General features: G+C 35.4%; 2 long non-coding RNA genes and 2 pseudogenes across 2 annotated transcripts; 2 read left to right on the top strand and 2 right to left on the bottom strand.

Annotated features, from left to right (window-relative positions):
• Positions 1–343: 343 nt before the first annotated feature.
• Positions 344–1,445, bottom strand: LOC126617436 (uncharacterized). The gene is made up of 3 exons (XR_007621358.1): positions 1,177–1,445; positions 819–1,044; positions 344–673 (listed from the first exon to the last, which is right to left on the bottom strand). It is a non-coding gene; the product is annotated as an uncharacterized LOC126617436 (long non-coding RNA).
• Positions 1,446–3,711: 2,266 nt separating this feature from the next.
• LOC126617435 (beta-glucosidase 13-like) lies at positions 3,712–20,021 on the bottom strand (annotated as a pseudogene).
• LOC126617438 (uncharacterized) lies at positions 4,530–5,458 on the top strand. Its single transcript, XR_007621360.1, has 3 exons — positions 4,530–4,603; positions 5,148–5,274; positions 5,359–5,458. It is a non-coding gene; the product is annotated as an uncharacterized LOC126617438 (long non-coding RNA).
• LOC126617431 (probable pyridoxal 5'-phosphate synthase subunit PDX1) lies at positions 13,161–14,454 on the top strand (annotated as a pseudogene).
• Positions 20,022–21,740: the final 1,719 nt, after the last annotated feature.

Genomic DNA, 21,740 nt, shown 5'->3' with positions numbered 1-21,740 from the left:
CCAGATAGATTTCCAGATAACTTTGCAACACATGTTTTTTGCTGCAATTTTGTATGCCATTCAAGTTTCCATGGTCCTCCTTAACACAAATGTAGTCTTGTTTTGTTGTTTCTCAAAGTTTTTGTTATTTCATTCATGGAATATGATTGATTCAGTTTTGTCTCGTCAAATTGAGGAATCAGAGTTTTATTAGTTTAAACAATCTTGAGCGTCTTTATCTATTGCTAATATAATCGATGTTGGATGTTCACATTGTAATAATGTAACTGTCAACCAAACCATTCATATTACATTTTGCAAGTAATTTTCAGTATAAATTGTGAAGGAAAGGACGTCGATGGAATGAAGACTCTCAACTTCCAACCAAAACAGTGGGAGTGTAATTAAGTTGTTGAATGAGGTAGAAAACATCAGATAAATGTTCTTATAACTATTTGCATGTATAACATTGGAATTTGTATCATAAAATGCAAACACATCCGGCAAGTGGCAATGCTAAAGCTTAAGGGAAATTTTGGAAATATCTCGGTGCCAAAAGCAAAAGGCCACCTATTATGGTGTTCACACCTTTCCTTTCTTCAGCTCACTGCCAACAGGACTTCTACGACAAGAATAGACTTTCTCAACTTTCTTTTTGTTTGAGCCCTAACAAATGGGTCAGCAACCAATGAGTCTGTACAACCATAGAAAGCCATGAAATTGTTTGTTAGTAACATGAGTTGATGTTTTAAAAACTGTAATCGGATTTACGAAAAATGGAAGACAACGAAAAAAGAACATGTGAATGACTAAAAACAGTAATCAAAATTATTCATTACTTCAGCAAAATTAATCAGAATTTCAAAACACCAATTTTGTTTTATATCTTCTTGTTGCTTCTGGTGACATGGGAACGAAAGGAGGATGGTGGTATGTTGTTGCCGCAGTGAATCAGGGAGTCAAAGCTCTTTGCCCGGAATTTTCTTCATCCTCTGCCCCTCCCCTCCATCAAGGTTAGTAGGTTAGAAGTTGATTTGAAATGTGGAATCAATCCAAGAACCTAAACTGCAGCCAAAATCATATCCTTTGTAAACAAAGAGTTGAACATTTCCTGATAACCCAATTGGATGAACAAATAACTTTTATCGAATTTACAAAAGTTGAAGAGAACGAAAACTGAAAAGATGAATCACTAACCCGATGAAATTTTTTGATTTTTGGAGAAAAATTTGTTCCGAAAGCTCAAATCTTTTACTAATTTCTGTCACTGAGTTTGTCGATCTTTTTTTGTTTGGAATGAACTGAAACCACACAGCGAATTCCTGAAAATTAAAATTAGCCTCCTTCCGATTACACATCTCTAAATATTGGTGGTATGCAGGTGGTTAGTGTTGAACCTTCCCACCAAACTCAGATCGTGGAAATCTTTGGGAGAGAAAATTGCCCACTACTGCTTAGCAGTTTGAGAGGCTTAAGCACGTCTACTTGTTTTTCTTCTTTTTTTTCAAATTTCTGTTTTCTTTTCCAATACTTTTTAAATTTTTTATATTTTATATTTTTATATTTTCTTTCTACTGTAACCTTTTTTATACTTCTTTTTTACATATATGGTAAATATATTATTTTTTTTTAGTTTGTGTTTTTAAACTGCCCACTACTTCTTAGCAGTTTGTGAGGGTTAACTGTTAAGCACGTATGTTTATAGATTTTATTTTATTTTATTTGTTTTCTACCCAATTATGGTGTTTTTACGACTTTGTCCTCATTTTCTAAACTTTTGTGGTTTTTAATTGTGAATGAAGCAAAGGGCAATATTGGGTTTACTGAATGTTTCACCAAACTGGGGCTCTCACTTTATATATATATATAGACATAAAGTGAGAAGGATAAAAAGGTGAAACATTCAAAATACCAAAGATTGTCTGTCAAAAATTCTAAAAATTACAATTGAACCATAAGAATTTAAAGTAATTCACCACATTTTAATTTTGAATGAATTTTAAATTTAAAACTTTAATTAAAAAAAAACTCCCATGTTAGTGGGTAGTTTCATGGTTTTGCTTTTTTTTTTTCTGAATAATTTTTTAATAAAAATATAAAATAGTTAACTTAAAAAAAATTAAAAGACATAATCTAATATAAAAAGGTCAATTGCCACACGCGAATGCGTGTGGCAAGAGGCTAGTAAAGAGAAAGTATGTATGAGGAAAACATGTAACCGTTAATCTATATCTATATATATAAAGTATATATAAAGTGAGAGCCTCAGTTTGGTGAAACATTCCAAAATACCAAGAATATCCTTATATTTTCTTCACAATCAAACCCAAAAAAAATCAGAAAATAAGGACAAACTGGTAAAAAAAACCAAATTCATCATCCCAAAGGGTAGTTTGATAATAGTTCTCACTCTTTCACAACTACTACAACACGTTCCCGCTGTTTCACAACTGCCCGTGCCAATTTGCATCAAACTCCGCTCCTCCCTCTTAACCTTTGGCTAGCGTAAAACTCCATTCAATTTCTTCCTCCATTAGTTCTTCAATCATCTCACGTATTCAAATATTATTTTTGTTTTTTTTTGTTTATGCAGTTTTAATTTATTTGGGAACTTTTTTAGTCCCCTAGATTCTTCTATTGCTACTCAATTCCGAGATTTGATCGTGCTTTTTTGAATTGCAGCATAAAGAGGTGATGAGGCTTTCAACCCATTTACAAAGGATATATCCCAATGCCATTGGGTGTTTGAGTGGTATTTTCGTTTCTATTGTCTCTGTCTTTTTTATCATATCAATTCACAGGCAACAATGGAGTCCTCTCTCTCAAATCGTCCTAATTGGTCCCTTTATAAACTCCTTTTATTTGGGTTTTACAACAATCTCATTATTCATTTAGCCTATATAAGAGGAGTATTTACACAAGCTCATTGTTCACAGCCGTTTGGTAATTGTTCCACTGGTAATTCTGATGTGAATCTCTCATATGCATAACATGTTAATAGCACATGGCATGGCCGTTGACATCTATTGAAAGGTTAATCAATACGAATGCATTACCTCACTGGTGTAACCCTAAGAAAGAATGGTGCGATGTGAACTACATCATGAACTATTCTTGACGAATAGCCTATGGCGAGGCGTTAAGAAGATAAGTTTCTAATGAACGCGTCTATGTGTAGACGGTGGCGTGTATGCAAGATGAGCCTCTGTTAGGCATAGAGAAAATATGCGTACGATAGTTATAGAGAAGATGAACAGTTGTTCATAGTCTTGGTAGGGAGAGTAAGCCTATCAAATCGGGAATCTAGGATAAGATATCCAATCTTCTTACGATTATGATTGCATTATCTAATTTCTAAGATATCCTAATTTGACTTGAATTAGGGTTTTCTTACTTAGGAGACAAGTAACATCTTCAATGTGTAGTATGTCAGACTAAGGACTACGCTCATGGGTTACAAGTATTCCGGTCCCTCTTGCCACCCGAGATGCCACATGTTATAAGGACCATTTTTTATAGGGACCATTTTTTATTTTGTCCATACACATGTTATAGGGACCATTTTTTATTTTGTACATACACATGTTATAAGGACCATTTTTTATAGGGACCATTTTTTATAGGGACCATTTTTTATTTTGTCCACCCGAGATGCCACATGTTATAAGGACCATTTTTTATAGGGTTTTCTTACTTAGGAGACAAGAAAATCATATTCCCACATCCTGTATGTTATAGGGACCATTTTTTATTTTGTCCATACACAAAGAAACATCCATATATAATTGGCATATTTATTTTATGAAAGAGGAAGAACATTCCTAAAGGAATACAATTATGAAAATAGGGAAATGATATGATTGGCATATTTATTTCACGAACAACAACTGCAGCAGGATATCTTCACCATTATCCAAGGAAATATTTAAACCAGCTTGCTGAGACTTTTGGGTGCCTCTTAAGTCCATCATTGTAATCTATATAGACGAAACCAAATCGTAAGGTGTATCCAGCACCCCATTCAAAATTGTCCGTCAATGACCATGCAAAGTATCCCTTCACATTTACACCATCACTGCACAAAAAGGCGAATTTCAAATGTAAGTATGTCTAGTGTAGTGATAAGTAAAAGATATAAGTTAAACCTTATTTAACTTTTCAAAAGAACTTACTCGATTGCTTTTCGAAGATAGTTGAGGTGGTGGTAGTGGTAATCAATTCTATGGGTATCATTGAGGGATTGCGGAAGTGACAATTTGGGATCATCGAACTCATCAATGCCTACAATATAATTAATTTTTTATTCGATGTTTTTTATTGACGAAGAGGCGAAGAATTATAGATTCATCATTTCATTCCTATCGATTCAACAGATTGCTAAATGTTTGGGAGTTCCCATCTAGTTTTATATGTAGATCACTTATAGATGTCAACTGCATTTTACACCATATACATGTGAAGCATTAATTATTTAGTTAATTAAGGCTTAAAAATAATTACCGTTCTCAGTAATGTAAATGAGCGGATCATTATATTTGTGCTTTGTGTAGAGTAAAATCTCTTGGATGCCTTTTGGATAAACAACTAGCCAGCTTGAAGCAGCCTGCAACCCCAATTTATGAAGGTAAGTTAACTAAATGAAAAACATTTACTCTTTGAATGCAAATAGTTTAGCTAATTGTTCGATACGTACCGGAGGACCAAGGGGGACTCCATTAAGCTCGGCTGCCACAACATTTAGGAATATGAGATTTTAAATATTTTGATGAACTTAAATTACTCAAATTAAATAATTGGTTTCTCATTTTGTACTCACTTGATTCAAAAACGCGAGCATCGGTCAAGAAGCTTGCATTTGCAGAATTATTATGAGGTCGATCACTTGAATAGTGAGTAGTATAATAATTCATTCTAACAAAATCAAATGGCCCTTTTATTAACTTGGATTCTTCTTCTGTAAATTTAGGTAATCTTTCTTTAACAAGAACTTGCATACTGTGCGGATATTGGCCGCTTGTCAATGGCTCCATAAACCTACATAATCATTGAAATTTCATCAATAAATTTTGTATTATTATCATATAAATGAACAGTTAATTGGGTTGATATATAAGTTTGGAATTAATAAACTTGCCATCCAAACATAAAATCCAATGATCGATTTGCAGCATTCCAATGACGTGTTGCGTTAGAAACTGGCACAAACCAATTTGTCGCTAATGTTATTCCTATCACGCCTTCTTGAGATGCCTGCACATCACCACCCAAACTTGATTAGTTACGGTATGAAAAAAGGTAAATTAACCCTATCTCATTAATTTAATATTACAACATTGAGTATTAATATGACCTGATATTTAGTCTTGTACACTTTAACAGCATCTGCATGAGCGAGGAGGAAGTGGTGTGCTACCATATAGGGTTCGGTAGCCGAATCACCGCCGTTGCAGTTTAAGTTCTGCCAAGCAGAACATCGCCCGGGTGCTAATTCTCCTGATGCATAGCCAAAAGTAATAAAAGTATATGGCTCATTTAGTGTGATCCAATGCTTTACCCGATCACCAAATAACTTGAAAGCAAAGTTCTACATAGTCTCGAAAATGATTGCTGCAACATGGAAAATTAAAAATCAGTTGCATGCTGATTTTGAAGGTTTACGCATTATAGCAATATACATTTGAATATCTAAACGATCAATCGTCAAGAAGATAAAGAATTATTATTAATTAGAGAATCAAAGTCTACTACTTACACAATTTGACGGTTTAAGAAACCACCATATTCTTCTTCTAAAGCTTGAGGAAGATCCCAATGAAAGATTGTCGCATATGGCGTTACACCTGTGCATTATCAATAAAAGCAACACGCTCGATTATATAACATGTAACTCTTAATATGCATATATGTATATGTGTGTGTGTGTGTATTTGTAAGGTGGGATGATATATGAGATTAAGCAGTTGCATCACCTTTGTTTAGGAGTTCATTGATGAGATTGTTGTAGTATTGTACTCCTTCCTTGTTCACACCCCCACTTAGCTTTCCATCTAATTATATAATTAAAATTAAACAAGAACATAAGCAAATACATTCGAAAGGGGAACAAAATAGGTTAAACTACAAATATTATTGGTTATATTACTTAGAGCAAACATCATGAATGGACACACTACCAGGGCCGGTCCTGAGTTTTTGGATGCCCAGTACGAAAGCTCAAAATGTGCCCTTTTTTAATACTAAAATATATGTTTGAAAAAAAAAATATTTAACGAGGGCTGGAACCCAGTCGAAGCTAGGGGGCTAGGCCCTCACGCCCAAATTATATTATTTGAGAAAATATACAACCAAGGGGGGGGAATTTCCTATCATAAATTTCACATGTTGGTAATTTTCGATCATAGTAGTGTGAGGAAAATTTTCTAGAGAGTTTGTCCTTAGGATAAATGATATTAGTTTCTCAAATTGGTCTCTTTTCTACAAGTCTCTCATTTCTGCATTAAGACCATCCCAAACTCTTGGATCATAAATGTTTAAATGGAAAATAGGTTCAGGAGATTCAATATTTTCCTCTACACCAATATGATCATCATCAACATTTAAATTCACATCACCACATTTTCATGGTCTTCAGACGCATCAGCAACATTTTCTTCTAAATCACTACTATTTTCATGATCATGAGACTCCGCAACAACATTTTGTGATTCTTCACCAACATTATTTTCTCTCAAATTTTCAACTGACTCATTCTTTGTAGAGAAAACTTTATGAAGAGATCCTCTTAAACTTTCGGCAATTTCGTTATCCTTTGCCTTTTTTTTCCTTTTCATATTACCAGAGAGTTGTTTCCTAAAAGACATGGCTTCCATAATTTGTTTGCAAAAATTACCTAAACATGATATAATAAAAATTTCCTATCAAAATTATCATTCCAACACATATTATATATTATAAAAATACTAACACATAGTCTAACATATTATAAAAATTGAACCTAAAAATTGGGTTTGAAATGAAATCAGTAATTCAATTCATCAACAACAACAATTCTATACATCAATTATCATATAATTCTATGTCACTTGCAAAATTTTATATTAAATTATGAATTGATAATTCAAATTTTAAAAATTAGTTTACCTCAAAACTCAAAAGGGTTGGTGGTGAGTGAATGCTCTTGGCACTTGCACTTGCAGCAACCAATGAATGGTGAATGGGCTTGGCGCTACTGAGGAGAAGGGACAAGGACCTCCAGTCCTGCAGGAGATTGCAATTGAAAAGGGACTCAGACGGCAGGGAGGGAAGTGGGGAACCAGGGGGGTGGGGGGGTTGGGGGGAGGGGGGAGGGGAGGATATCGGGAAAGGGGAGTAGGGATATGGGAATATAGGGTTTGTGGGGACCGAGTGGTCCCTTTAAATGTCGTTTTGTAATTTTTTTTTTATATATATAAAATTAAACCTGGGCCTTTTTTTCACTTTTCTTGGGCTCTTGCCCTCCAGCCCCTATTTGGGCTTTGGACCTTTTTTTTTTTAATACCTAGTTATTTGGGTTATTTTTTTGGTGCCCCCTTTAGTTTTGGGCCCTGGACAGTTGCCCCTGTGGCACTGGGCCTGGGCCAGGCCTGCACACTACTTCGTCCCAACTAATTAATGCGAATGCGGATGAGCAACTTACTTGGTAACAATCTTGACCATGAGATAGAGAACCTATAAGCATCCAATCTCATATCATTCATAATCTTTACATCTTCCTATATAGAATAACACAATATGTATTATAAGAAAATGCCTCATCTTCAACGTCCTTAATTTTCTTAAGGCCGTAAATTCTTTAATTCTCCTTATACTATTGAATAATTCAGAAGGACTGGAGAACAAAGTTAATGAAATTTTTGAACCTTATAGTGGTGGTATTGATCATCAGCCAAGTTCTTTTCATTAAAGCCTCTCTTTTTTTTCCTTGTATTATGAGAGGTAAAGTTTATGTCCCTTTTAACTAGATGTAAATTTCTTTCGTTACCAATAAAATTCTCTTGTATCGCAGACGTTTGTTAAAAATAAAAAAATAAAAAAAAGTTTTATTCAAGATGGATGGCAATTGCTAATTAGGGCTTTTGGTGAACTGGAATGGTTTTGGCCTTCCTCGCGTGGCGTTTATATAGAGAAAGTATGTATGAGGAAAACATGTAACCGTTAATATTTAATTAAGAACGTGGATCAATACAGATAATAAATAATTAGTAAAAGTATAGATTATAAATAAGTACCAAAAGTCTTCGATATCAATTGGCTAGACACCTTCACAACACTATAAATAATTTAGAATGTCACGAGAATATAGCCCTATATAATCTAATCTTGATAAGGTCATGACTTGAATAGTTGCACTAAGTTGCCCTATATAATCTAATCGTGATAAGGTCATGACTTGCATTAAGTTGGGAACGTGCACATAGCGTACATGAAACTTAATATCTTGGAGATTTCAATGAACAGATTATGGTGAGGTGAAACTTTTATTAGGGATGGGGTAAAAAAAGCAGGGGTGAAATTCTATTTCTTCACGTTTTTCCTCCAAACCTATTGAAATGTGTAACAAGTTAAGAGGTATTGTACATACAAAAACGAAGTAAGTACTTGTTTGTGGGAATTACTGGATATACTGGTTTGTTAATATTAATGTTGTTCCATACTTTGTAATTATTTTAGAGTTAGATATCTTTACTTCCTGCTTGGAATTTGACAATTTGTTAAGGAAATTCAGCTGGTCTCAGTAACATAATAAAAGACTACAAAAGTGTTCTAGAGGGCTGACCACTACACCAAAATTGTCAAAAAGTGGATTGAAATTGAGATGTATCCCTATGCTAGTTTGGAGGGTCCGCACCTAATCCATCGCTATAGCAAAATTGTCAAAAAAAATTAGTTATATTGTAGAAACTGTCAAAAAGTGGATTGAAATAGAGATGCATCCCTATGCTAGTTTGGAGGGTTTGCACCTAATGCATCGCTACAACAAAATTGTCGAAAAAAATTAGTTATATTGTAGTTATGATAGCAGGCAACGGGAACAAAAAGGTTCCACAATTTTGGTTCTAGACTTCTAAGAGAGTAATTAGAATATGAGAGTGTAAAGTGTAAAGTTTTACTTCTAGTTCTATACTTTCTTGGGGAAAGGTTTTATATACACGAATTCACACATCCATCTTGAATAAAACTTTTTTTATTTTTTTATTTTTAACAAACGTCTGCGATGCAAGAGAATTTTATTAGTAACGAAAGAAAGTTACATCTAGTTAAAAGGGACATAAACTTTACCTCTCATAATACAAGGAAAAAAAAAAGAGGCTTTAATGAAAAGAACTTGAACCTAACTTTAATTTAACCAAATACTACCATAAACTATTATTTAACCATAAAAACATAAAATTTAATCTTAATGACAAACTATTCATGTACCAGCCCTCCAAACATAAAAGCTGGTGACCGAACTAAAAGCTCAACACAATAATTTTTTATTTTTTTTTCAAACTTGCCCCCTAATGGAAAGCCTGTTACCTTATTAAATATGAAGGTGATGAAATGACGTCCACCATCCCCACTTCCATTTTCCACTGTCGTCCACCATCCCACTTTCATTATTCCAACTACCACACGTGCCAAACTAATAAACAAAACCAATTGTCCTTTGTTTCACTATGGGTAGGTAGAAAACTTGATTTTTAATGTGAGCATTAGAAGATTTTTGTTTTTTTAATTCATAAAATATAGCTATTTTTGTATGTTTTTCTAGTTCATAGAATATTGCTATTTTTGTGTGTGAAAAGATTTAATGGTCCTGTAATTTAATTGCGGTCAAATTGTTTATTTATTTTTTGTTGCTCAAGACAGTTTTGATACATTTCTCAACTGTCCTTATTTCAATTTTTTTTCCAGACACTGCTCCTAATCCCGTGCCTCGCACTCCTCTCTCCTTTCTTCCCTTCTCTTCCTCCCATTGGTCCACTCACCTCCTCCTTCTCTAGTTCTTCCGCTTCCCATCAAATGGGGACTTCCTCCCCCGTACCACCTTCCTTCCCTTTCTTCTCATTTTCTGATTGGTCATCTCTTTCTTTTAACTTAGTGGTCCCTTATTTCCTTCCCTTACTTCTGATTGGTTACCATTCCCACATGGTGCGAGTTCAAATAATTTATAATCTAAAATGTAAGTAACCAATTTCAAACATCTGTAACTATACCGTTATAATCCGGACTCGCAAACGGTCTTTGCCTATGCGTTCATACCATCGAGTACTACGCAAATACGTCAAAAGAATAAGTCATACGCTTCTCTACACGATGGTCAACAGAAGTCAAAGTCCTTACCTTTATTGCATTTTCGTCAATCCACGCTTTTAAAATTAATAAAAACGGAAAATTAGGAACAAGTTGTCACAGTATGAGTTAGTTTGTCGTGGTTTTAGAAATAGTGGGAATTATTTTAAGGGAACTTTAACGAAAAGTTCCCGGTACTGCTCACTTTAACGAAAAACCACATTTTTACACTAAAAAGTCAATCATGGTACTATTCACTTTACCCTTAAATGGAGATGTATCCCTATGCTAGTTTGGAGGGTTCGCGCCTAATCCATCGCTACAACAAAATTGTCAAAACAATTAGTTATATTGTAGAAACTGTCAAAAAGTGGATTGAAATAGAGATGTATCCCTATGCTAGTTTGGAAGGTTCGCACCTAATCCATCGCTACAGAAAAATTTTCAAAGAAATTAGTTATATTGTAGTTATGATAGCAGGCAACGAGAACAAAAAGGTTCCACAGTTCTGGTTCTAGACTTCTAAGAGAGTACTTAGAATACAAGAGTGTAAAGCGTAAAGTTTCAGTTCTGGTTCTATACTTTCTTGGGGCAAAGGTTTTATATACACGAATTCACACATCGATTTTGAATAAAACTATGTTTTTTTTTAAGAAACGTCGGCGATACAAGAGAATTTTATTGGTAACGAAAGAAAGTCATCTAGTTAAAAGGGACATAAACTTTACCTCTCATGATACAAGGAAAAAAAAATAGATGAAAAAAGGGGAACATTAACCATATCCCTCTAGAAACAGAAACAAGAAAGATACAAGGAATGTAGGAGGGGGACATTAAACCTAACCCATCTAAAACAAAACTTAAAAAGTAATAACGTGTGAAACAAGCTGCAAAAAAATAATAAAAAAAATTTAAAAAAAAAAGATCATTAAGGAGGAGAGACAAGCATGTAGGTTGGGATATTGAGAAAAATTGTTTGGAGAAAATGAGAGAACATATGCCATACTAGGGAACAGTGGCGGATCTAGGATTCTCACATTGGGTGGTTACCACCCAATGTAAAACGTCCAAAAAAAATGATAAACTTACAAAAACTAAATAATAATATTTTTCATTCATAAATCAAAGTAAAAACAAAGCTAGGTCATCATGAATAAAATCCCTTCTTCTAATTTGTAAATACTTGCTACTTAGTACTACGATCTAGTGGTATTCCTCTTCACTTGTAAGTGTGAGGTTTTAGGTTCGATTCAGGTTCGATTCTCGCCAAATGCAAATTTGAACCACATTATTACTAGCCCATTGTAAGGCTAAACCCACCCCCTCCCCCTTTGTGTAGAATAAAATCCCTTCTTCTTTCAACTGGTAGTAGTATTCTATATCATGTTCTCGTTCCTGTTGTTACATTTTGCATCAGTAATGTACAATTCAGTTTTACCCCGGCTTTCCCTTCAAGTTTATATCTTCTTTTGAAAAAAAAACAACATAATCGAGGCTAAAATATACTCCAATGGCTGAACAGGCTAAGGCAATGGGACAAAGAGGGCAGGATTTCATGGAAAGCCTAAGCATGGATCGGGTCTATGATTACATGTTTCACCTCATCGTGGAGTACTCTAAGCTGCTGGACTTCGAGCTAGACATTCCAGCTTCTGCTATGGAAGTATGTGCAGAATCCCTGCTTTGTCTTGCTGACCCGAAACAGAGAGAATGGCTTAAAAGGTCTACCGCGTACCCTTCTCCTAGCCCGCCGTGCACTCTCCGGTCGGCTGATAGTAATCTCATCAAGAGATGGAAGCGGAAAAAACAAGAAACGATGGACGCCGTGGAGGACATGAATCCGAAGGGACGGAGACGATGAAACTAGGATATATGCTGTCGTAGTGTAATAATCCTAATTCTTTGAGTTTTCATTTTTGTAATTAAAATAGTATAATTATTCTCTTCCCATGAAAAGGGTATTATTTTTAGCTTTTTCTTTCTTTTTCCTGACTTTATGATGTTTGGATCAATGTCGATTGCGTGAGTCCACTGCTGCTAGATCCTGGTAGTCTACTCTCCGAATAGCCGCCAAGGTGGTCATTATCCGGAGAATTACCTATGTGATATTCGAGTTATTATTAGGTCACTTGATAAGAATTTTTTAAGATAATGGATTTGACACGATATTATTTGTTAAGATAATTAGTATTATACGAACGACAAAAACATAACCCGTTTACTCGGCCTAAAAAATGTTTGTTTTTGTCCATTGATATTGGGTGTCACAATGGTAGAACACTATATAGATTGATACTATTTTAAAACTCTTGAGAAAATTAGAAACTCATAGCCTATTTTAAAAATCATCCCGAACATAGAGTTTGAAATGTAACAAGTCCTTATTTTATTTTTACTTTACCAGTAATATATTTAAAATACATGTAGAATACGTGTATCACCGAAACTAGTGTGAAAATTTCGTGATTTAAACGTAAAAAAGATAAATAAAAAAACGTAATTTAATGAATCAACCGTATACTAAAAACTCCATTTTAGGAAGAGTAATGATATTCATACCATGTTTTTGTACTACATTTTCATACCACCATAGGTGGCTATCCACATCACACGCCAACTAAGGTGGTATAAAAATGTGGTACAAAAACATGATATGAATAACATTACTCTTTTAGGAAAAATAGAAGTTGCCAAAAATAGATACGGGAAATTTGAGTAGCAGAATGTGTGTGTGTATCCCTGTTCCATACCATTATTTATTTTATACCATTTCCATATCATCATCTTCTTCCCCACTCACTTTCCACTATGCACCACCTTCCTCCTCCTTTCTCGCGAAATCTCACATTCCACCAATCCCCCAGAGAATGGCTGATAAAAGCGGCGTCGTCACCGTCTACGGCAAAGGCACTGTAACATTACACATCGCCTAGGGAAGTGGATCCTGTAAGCCTTATATGTATATTCCCATCTCTACCTATCGCAAGGCCTTTTGGGAGCTCATTGGCTTCGTGTTCCATTGGAACTCCGAAGTTAAACGAGTTCGCATGAGAGCAATCCCATGATGGGTGACCCACTGGGAAGTTGCTCGTGAGTTCCTAGAAACAAAACCGTGAGGGCGTGGTCGGGGCCCAAAGCAGACAATATTGTGCTATGGTAGAGTCGAGCCCGGGATGCAGTGGGGGCCTGGGCCGGGATATAACAGGCACCATATACGAAACCACCACCAAGTCTTCCCCATTCGCCATCAAAGTCGGCCTAGCCCAAATGCTCCGCGGTGGCGTCATCATAGACGTTGTCAACCCTGCCCAGGCCCGCATCGCCTAAGAGGATGGTGCCTACGCCGTCATGGCCCTGGAGCGCGTTCCTGCCAATATCTGATCCCAGGGTGGTGTCGCCAGAATGTCCGACCCCCAGCTCATCAAGGAGATCAAGCGCTCTGTCACTATCCCCGTCATGGCCAAAGCTCGCATTGGCCATTTTGTTGAGGCCCAAGCATAATTTTCGACGAGGAGCACCACATCAACAAGCATAATTTTCCAGTCCCATTCGTCTGAGTATGTCAGAATCTCGGCGAGGCGCTCCGCAAAATCTGCGAGGGCGCCATGATGATCCGGACGAAGGGGGAGCCGGCACCAGAAACATCGTAAAGGCCGTTCGACACGTGCGTCACGTGATGGGGGACATCAGGGCCTTGAGGAACATGGACGACAACAAGGTGTTCGCGTACGCGAAGAAGATCTCGGTGCCGTACGATCTCATGATGTAGACGAAGCAGCTCGAGAGGCTGCCGGTGGTGCATTTTGCCATTGGTGGCGTGCCAACTCCCGCAGACGCGAAGCTGATGATGCAGTAGAGGTGCAATGGGGTTTTCGTCAGGTCGGGCATGTTCAATAGCAGTGACCCTGCCCGGAGAGCCTAGGCTATTGTGCAGGCTTCAACCTATTATAGTGACCCGGATGTGCTGGCGGAGATCAGCTGCGGATTGGGCGAGGCAATGACCGGGATGAATCTGAATGACGAGAAGGTCGTGCAGTTCGCATTTCGGTCTGATTGAAAAGTAAGATTCGAGTTTAGAGCTTTCTGGTGATCTCCAGATGACCAAAAGCTAAGGGTTCCAACTTTTAGAAGAAAACGAACATTGCCCATATATACGATTTTACATATTTTGATTTCTTAGCTGTGGTACGTAAATTTAAATTTCATGGCTCAGTTGGATTTATTTATGGATTTTTTCTTTTTTCTTTATTTCCAGATTCTGCATTAATTCAATGTGTTTTGCGCAATTTTAGCTTGATTGTTGATGAAGCATTAAGACATTTGAGTTTGCTAATGCTATTGAGCTCGCGTCATGTCATTTTCCACTTTCTGCTTCTGTTTCAGACATTAGCTTTTCCTTTCTATAGTTCTAAGACTATCTCCAACTGAATGATGGTCAAAGGGCTATGTTTAGCCCTCTACAAGAAATTATATTTTCATAAACAATGTCAGACCATATTTTATACCATCTCCAACCGAGAGGGGCAAAAGGTCATAAGCTAAACATAGCCATTTGACAAAAAACTGATCTCCAACCGAGAAGGCCAAACGGGCCAAACATAATTTATTATTTTAATTTAATTAATATGGTTAATTAAATTAAACTACCATATTAAAATAAGGTTTTCGAACATATTTTGAGTGTCACTTGTCGCCAAATGAATAAGCCTCCAAATTTTTTGTTTTTATAATCTCAATAATTTTTCAAATAGGATTTCGAGTGACACGTGTCGTTAAAGTGAGTAACTCTCCTGATTTCTTATCTTTATGTAATCTTAGTAATTTTTCGGATAGGATTTTGAGTGTCATGTGTCGAGATGTAATTGGTTGTGCAATTTTTAGATAGGATCAAATCTTTCTTGAGGTAGATCTTGAAATAACACCCACCCTTTACAAATTTCCCAATAACCATAATGAGTAAAGGGTTTTTTCATGTCCTCCATATACAATTCCTCTGCTTGACGTACCTAGAAAATATAGTTACGAAAATTAAAGGAAATTAATTTAAGAAATTAAATGTAATATAATTAAATATTTAAAATAACTTGTGAAAACACTTATTGGTTGTAGTAATTGGCTCTGCTTTCATTTCTCCTTTCGTCGCTTACCACGGCTTGATGTCATTTATTCAAACTTGGTTGAAGATGTTTTTTTCATCTTGAAGAACAACTCTCGTGGTTTCAGTGGAGTGGTGCCTTCGTAGAACTCATAGTACTTTTTGGACGTACGAGTCCAAACACATTCACTTGTTTGAGAACAATCATTGACACTATCTTCCAAGACCCATCTATAAGCCCTGCAAAGAGCTTCATCTTCTTTTTGGGTCCAAGCCTTTTCTTTCATTGCAGATGTGGCCTTTTGAAAATTATTGAAAAAATTAAAAGAAAGATTATTGCAAGAGGTAAGATAGTATGGAATGGTGAAAAAGGATGTGAAAAATGGTGTAGGAATGACTTAGGTATTTATAGGAAAAAAATAGCTTTTTTTTTTAAATTCGTCCAAAAAAATTTTCAAATTCCAACATTAACCTGACGTCAGGTAGCCGTTGGCAGTCGAGTGGGTTAGGCTGCAGGGCGGGCTGGCTGGCTGGCTAGAAATGGCCAACCTGCTGGCCTGATTTTACCTTTTTGACCCAATGGGGCCCACAAGCCCTTTAGCCTAGCCCTCGATTAGAAATAGTTTTCGTGTCATTCAAAGCTATTTTTAGCCCTATGACCATTTGGCCGGGTCGGTTAGAGTGGCCTAACCTCCTAAATTGTTCTCCTTTTTCTTCAAAATATCATGTTCTTCTATGTTTTGAATAGTCAATGCGTAAATGTTGTGATGGGTTCTAACATGCTTGATTTCATCAAGAATGTCCTTAATTCATGTGATCGTGGAATTTAGGTGTAAAGCTATGTGTGTTGTATGCAAATGCAGATTTATGGTTTGAAAGGTTAATCAATACAAATGCATTACCTCACCGGTGTAACTCTAAGAAAGAATGGTGCGATGTGAGCTACATCATGAACTATTCTTGACGAATAACCTATGGTGAGGCGTTAAGAAGATAAGTTTCTAATGAACGCGTCTATGTGTAAACGGCGGCGTGTATGCAAGATGAGTCTCTGTTAGGCGTAGAGAGAATATGCATATGATAGTTGTAGAGAAGGTGAACAGTTCTTCAGAGTCCATCTTCATAGTCTTGGTAGGGAGAGTAAGCCTATCAAATCGGGAATCTAGGATAAGATATCAAATCTTCTTATGATACCTATTTCTAAGATATCCTAATTTGACTTGAATTAGGGTTTTCTTACTTATGAGACAAGTAACATCTTCAATGTGTAGTATGTCAGACTAAGGACTATGCTTCATGGGTTACGAGTATTCCGGTCCCTCTTGCCACCCGAGATGCCACATGTTATAGGCCCAGAAAATCATATTCCCACATCCTATATGTTATAGGGACCATTTTTTAATTTTGTCCATACACAAAAAAACATCCATATATAATTGGCATATTTATTTTACGAAAAAGGGAGAGCATTCATAAAGGAATACAATAATGAAAATAGAGAAATGATATGCTTGGCATATTTATTTGAACCAGCTTGCTAAGAGTTTTGGGTGCCTCTTAAGTCCATCATTGTAATATATATAGATGAAACCAAATCGTACGGTGTATCCAGAATCCCATTCAAAATTGTCCAACAATGACCATGAAAAGTATCCCTTCACATTTACACCATCACCGCACAAAAAAGGCAAATTTCAAATGTTATTATGTCTAGTGTAGTGATAAGTAAAAGATATAAGTTAAACCTTATTTAACTTTTGAAAAGAACTTACTTGATTGCTTTTCGAAGATAGTCGAGGTGATGGTAGTGGTAATCAATTATGTGGGTATCATTGAAGGATTGCAGAAGTGACAATGTAGGATCATTTAACTCATCAATGCCTGCAATATAATTAATTTGTTATTTAATGTTTTTTATTGACAAAGAGGCGAAGAAATAGATTCATCATTTCATTCCTATCGATTCAACCGATTGCCAAATGTTCGTGAGTTCCCATCTAGTTTTATATGTAGATCGCTTATAGATGTCAACTGCATTTTACACAATATACATGTGAAGCATTAATTATTTAGTTAATTAAGGCTTAAAAATAATTACAGTTCTCGGTAATGAAAATAAGCGGATCATTATATTTGTGCTTTGTGTAGAGTAAAAGCTCTCGAATGCCTTTTGGATAAACAACTAGCCAGCTTGAAGCAGCCTGCAACCCCAATATATGAAGGTAAGTTAACTAAATGAAAAACAATTACTCTTTGAATGCAAATAGTTTAGCTAATTGTTCGATGCGTACCGGAGGACCAAGGGGGACTCCATTAAGCTCGGCTGCCACAATATATAGGAATATGAGATTTTAAATATTTTGATGAACTTAAATTACTCAAATTAAATAATTGGTTTCTCATTTTGTACTCACTTGATTCAAAAACGCGAGTATCGGTCAAGTAGCTTGCATTTGCAGAATTATTATGAGGTTGATCTCTTGAATAGTGAGTAGTATAATAATTCATTCCAACAAAATCAAATGACCCTTTTATGAACTTGGATTCTTCTTCTGTAAATTTAGGTAATCTTTCTTTAACAAGAACTTGCATACTGTTTGGATATTGGCCTCTTGTCATTGGCTCCATAAACCTACATAATCAATGAAATTTCATCAATAAATTTGGTATTATTATCATATAAATAAACAGTTAATTGGGTTGATATATAAGTTTGGAATTAATAAATTTGCCATCCAGACATAAAATCCAAAGATCAATTTGCAGCATTCCGATGACGCGATGCTTTAGAAACTGGCACAAACCAATGTGTCGCTAATGTCATTCCTATCACGCCTTTTTGAGATGCCTACACATCACCACCTAAACTTGATTAGTTACGGTATGAAAAGGCAAATTAACCCTATCTCATTAATTTAATATTACAACATTGAGTATTAATATGACCTGATATTTAGTCTTGTACACTTTAACAGCATGTGCATGAGCGAGGAGGAAGTGGTGTGCTATAGGGTTCGGTAGCCGAATCACCGCCGGTGCAGTTTAAGTTCTGCCAAGCAGAACATCGCCAGGGTGCTAATCCTCCTGATGCATAGCCATAAACAATAAAAGTATATGGCTCATTTTGTGTGATCCAGTGCTTTACCCGATCGCCAAATAACTTAAAGCAAAGTTCTGCATAGTCTCGAAAATGATTGATGCAACATGGAAAATTAAAATCAGTTGCATGCTGATTTTGAAGGTTTATGCATTATAGCAATATACATTTGAATATCTAAACGAACAATCATCAAGAAGATAAAGAATTATTGTTAATTAGAGAATCAAGGTCTACTACTTACACAATTTGACGATTTAAGAAACCACCGTATTCTTCTTCTAAAGCTTGAGGAAGATCCCAATGAAAGATTGTCGCATATGGCGTTACACCTGTGCATGATAAATAAAAGCAACACGCTCGATTATATAACATGTAACTCTTAATATGTATATATGTATATGTGTGTGTGTGTATATTTGTAAGGTGGGATGATATATGAGATTAAGCAGTTGCATCACCTTTGTTTAGGAGTTCATTGATGAGATTGTTGTAGTATTGTACTCCTTCCTTGTTCACACCCCCACTTAGCTTTCCATCTAATTATATAATTAAAATTAAACAAGAACATAAAGCAAATACATTCGAAAGGGGAACAAAATAGGTTAAACTACAGATATTATTGGTTATATTACTCAGAGCAAACATCATGCATGGACACACTACTTCGTCCCAACTTATTAATGCAAATGCGGATGATCAACTTACTTGGTAACAATCTGGACCATGAGATAGAGAACCGATAAGCATCCAATCCCATATCCTTCATAATCTTTACATCTTCCTATGTAGAATAACACAATATGTATTATAAGAAATGCCTCATCTTCAACCTCCTTAATTTTCTTAAGGCCGTAAATTCTTTAATTCTCCTTATACTATTGAATAATTCAGAAGGACTGGAGAACAAAGTTAATGAAATTTTTGAACCTTATAGCGGTGGTATTGATCATCAGCCACGTCCCCATTGCTTCCATCACTGATTTTTTCTGTAATTAACCATATAAATTTTTCATTATCGTCATAAACCTCATGGTTTAGGCCTCGTCCCCCATCAATGTCTAACCCTTGTAAACCTTAAGAATAAATCTGTATTAATCAAGGTTCAATTCAATCTGGCACCGGTGTAGGTACCTGGATACTGGTGGGTGAAGTTATCCCATATATATGCTTGGTCCTTTACCACCTTCATTCCATGCACCTTCATACTGAAATTAATTTACACATATAAGAGTACAAAATGAGCATGTTAGTATTTTCCTGCATGTATGCTAATAGGTCTGACATTAAATAAAAACCCTAACAACTTATTAAGTGCAGAAACACAAACTTGGTAAGATGCTGAAGCTGAACCAAATACAAAGCCTGATGGAAAACTGCTTCTGTTCAGGGAAGCACTGCTATAACGACTAGGTATAACAGCAGTAGTTTTACCATCTGCCGCTGCAAAGCCAATTAGTAGTAGCACACCCAACAGCAGTGACTGTAACCTCATTGCCATTGCTAATTAGGGCTTTTGGTGAACTGGAATGGTTTTGGCCTTCCTCGCGTGGCGTTTATATAGAGAAAGTATGTATGAGGAAAACATGTAACCCTTAATATTTAATTAAGAACGTGGATCAATACAGATAATAAATAATTAGTAAAAGTATAGATTGTAAATAAGTACCAAAAGTCTTCGATATCAATTGGCTAGACACCTTCGCAACATTATAAATAATTTAGAATATCACGAGAATATAGCCCTATATAATCTAATCATGATAAGGCCATGACTTGCATAGTTGCATTAAGTTGCCCTATATAATCTAATCGTGATAAGGTCATGACTTGCATTAAGTTGGGAACGTGCACATAGGGTACGTGAAACTTATAGCGTACGTGAAACTTAATATCTTGGAGACTTCAATGAACAGATTATGGTGAGGTGAAAATTTTATTAGGGATGAGGTAAAAAAAGCAGGGGGTGAAAGTCTATTTCTTCACGTTTTTCCTCCAAACCTATTGAAATGTGTAACAAGTTAAGAGGTATTGTACATACAAAAACGAATTAAGTACTGGTTTGTGGGAATTGGATATGCGGAGGTAGAATGGTCTTCATCAGATATGCTAAAGTGAAATGGATCTCGACGAGCGAACATTCTGACTATGTATTCATTAACACAATTAATTACTGTATATTGAATTTTTAGAATATCTCCGCAAGGTCCTGAATGAACTTTAAAAATCCTATGGTGCTGGAAAAATTAATGCTACGAAACTAGTTTTATGATGGTTTTTCTTTCTAGTATAACTATAACGTCGGAAAAAAATAAAAATAAATAAAAACACAAACAAGTAACAGTTTGTGGGGGAAATACCGCGTTGAATTTGCAAGATCCTTTGGATGCGCAAATATATCTGCAACGTCCTGCTTTAAGAGGAGGCAGATTCTCTGTCCTGCCACTTCCCGTACCCTCCTGTTTATGTGATCATGGTTAAACCATGTAAATAATTTATATTACTATTTCTTTTTGTCTTATTATTTCTATAAAAAAATAATATAAAATGCTAACGTGGCTTAACCGTGACCACACAAAACAAAAGGGCACGGGAAGTGGGAGGGCAAAGTAGACCCAGCAGTTTTTACACAACACAAAAATAACGGGTTTCGGGTCAACACGATAACTTATCGGATCATTATCAGGTGACTCATTAAGAACTCGTTCTTAATGGGTATACACGCAGGTAACACATGGGTAACCCGTTAAGAAAAAAATTATTTTGAGAATTTTATAATTTAATTAATAAAAGATTTATTATAAAATACAATAACCATATTAATATATACAATATATTCTATATTAAATATATAGTTTTATATTATTATTCTATATAAGTTTTTAAAAAAAAAAATTTAGTCATTGTTTATTTTTATTATGAGAGTTCCTTATTATCATTACTAGAATAAATTTTACTTAACATGTTGATGTTCAAAATTAAAATAAACTAATATAGTATTTGTATAGGCAAGAACTAAAAAGACATACATACAAGTATGAAAAATGTGAAAGAATATATTAACACTCGTAATTCATCATTATTCCTCTACGAGTTGATAATGGTTACACTTACATTATCGTTTAAATTTTTAAAATCCTCCAAACCTTCATGAATAATATTTTTTTATTTGAGGGAAAAATTAATAAAATAAATAATAATTATTGTAGAAGTGTAAAAAATATTAAAAAAAATATACAATCATTCATAGTGATA

The sequence above is a fragment of the Malus sylvestris genome, chromosome 3 (genome assembly GCF_916048215.2).
Source record: "Malus sylvestris chromosome 3, drMalSylv7.2, whole genome shotgun sequence".
NCBI lineage: Eukaryota > Viridiplantae > Streptophyta > Magnoliopsida > Rosales > Rosaceae > Malus > Malus sylvestris.
This window is presented reverse-complemented; position numbering and strand designations above follow the sequence as displayed.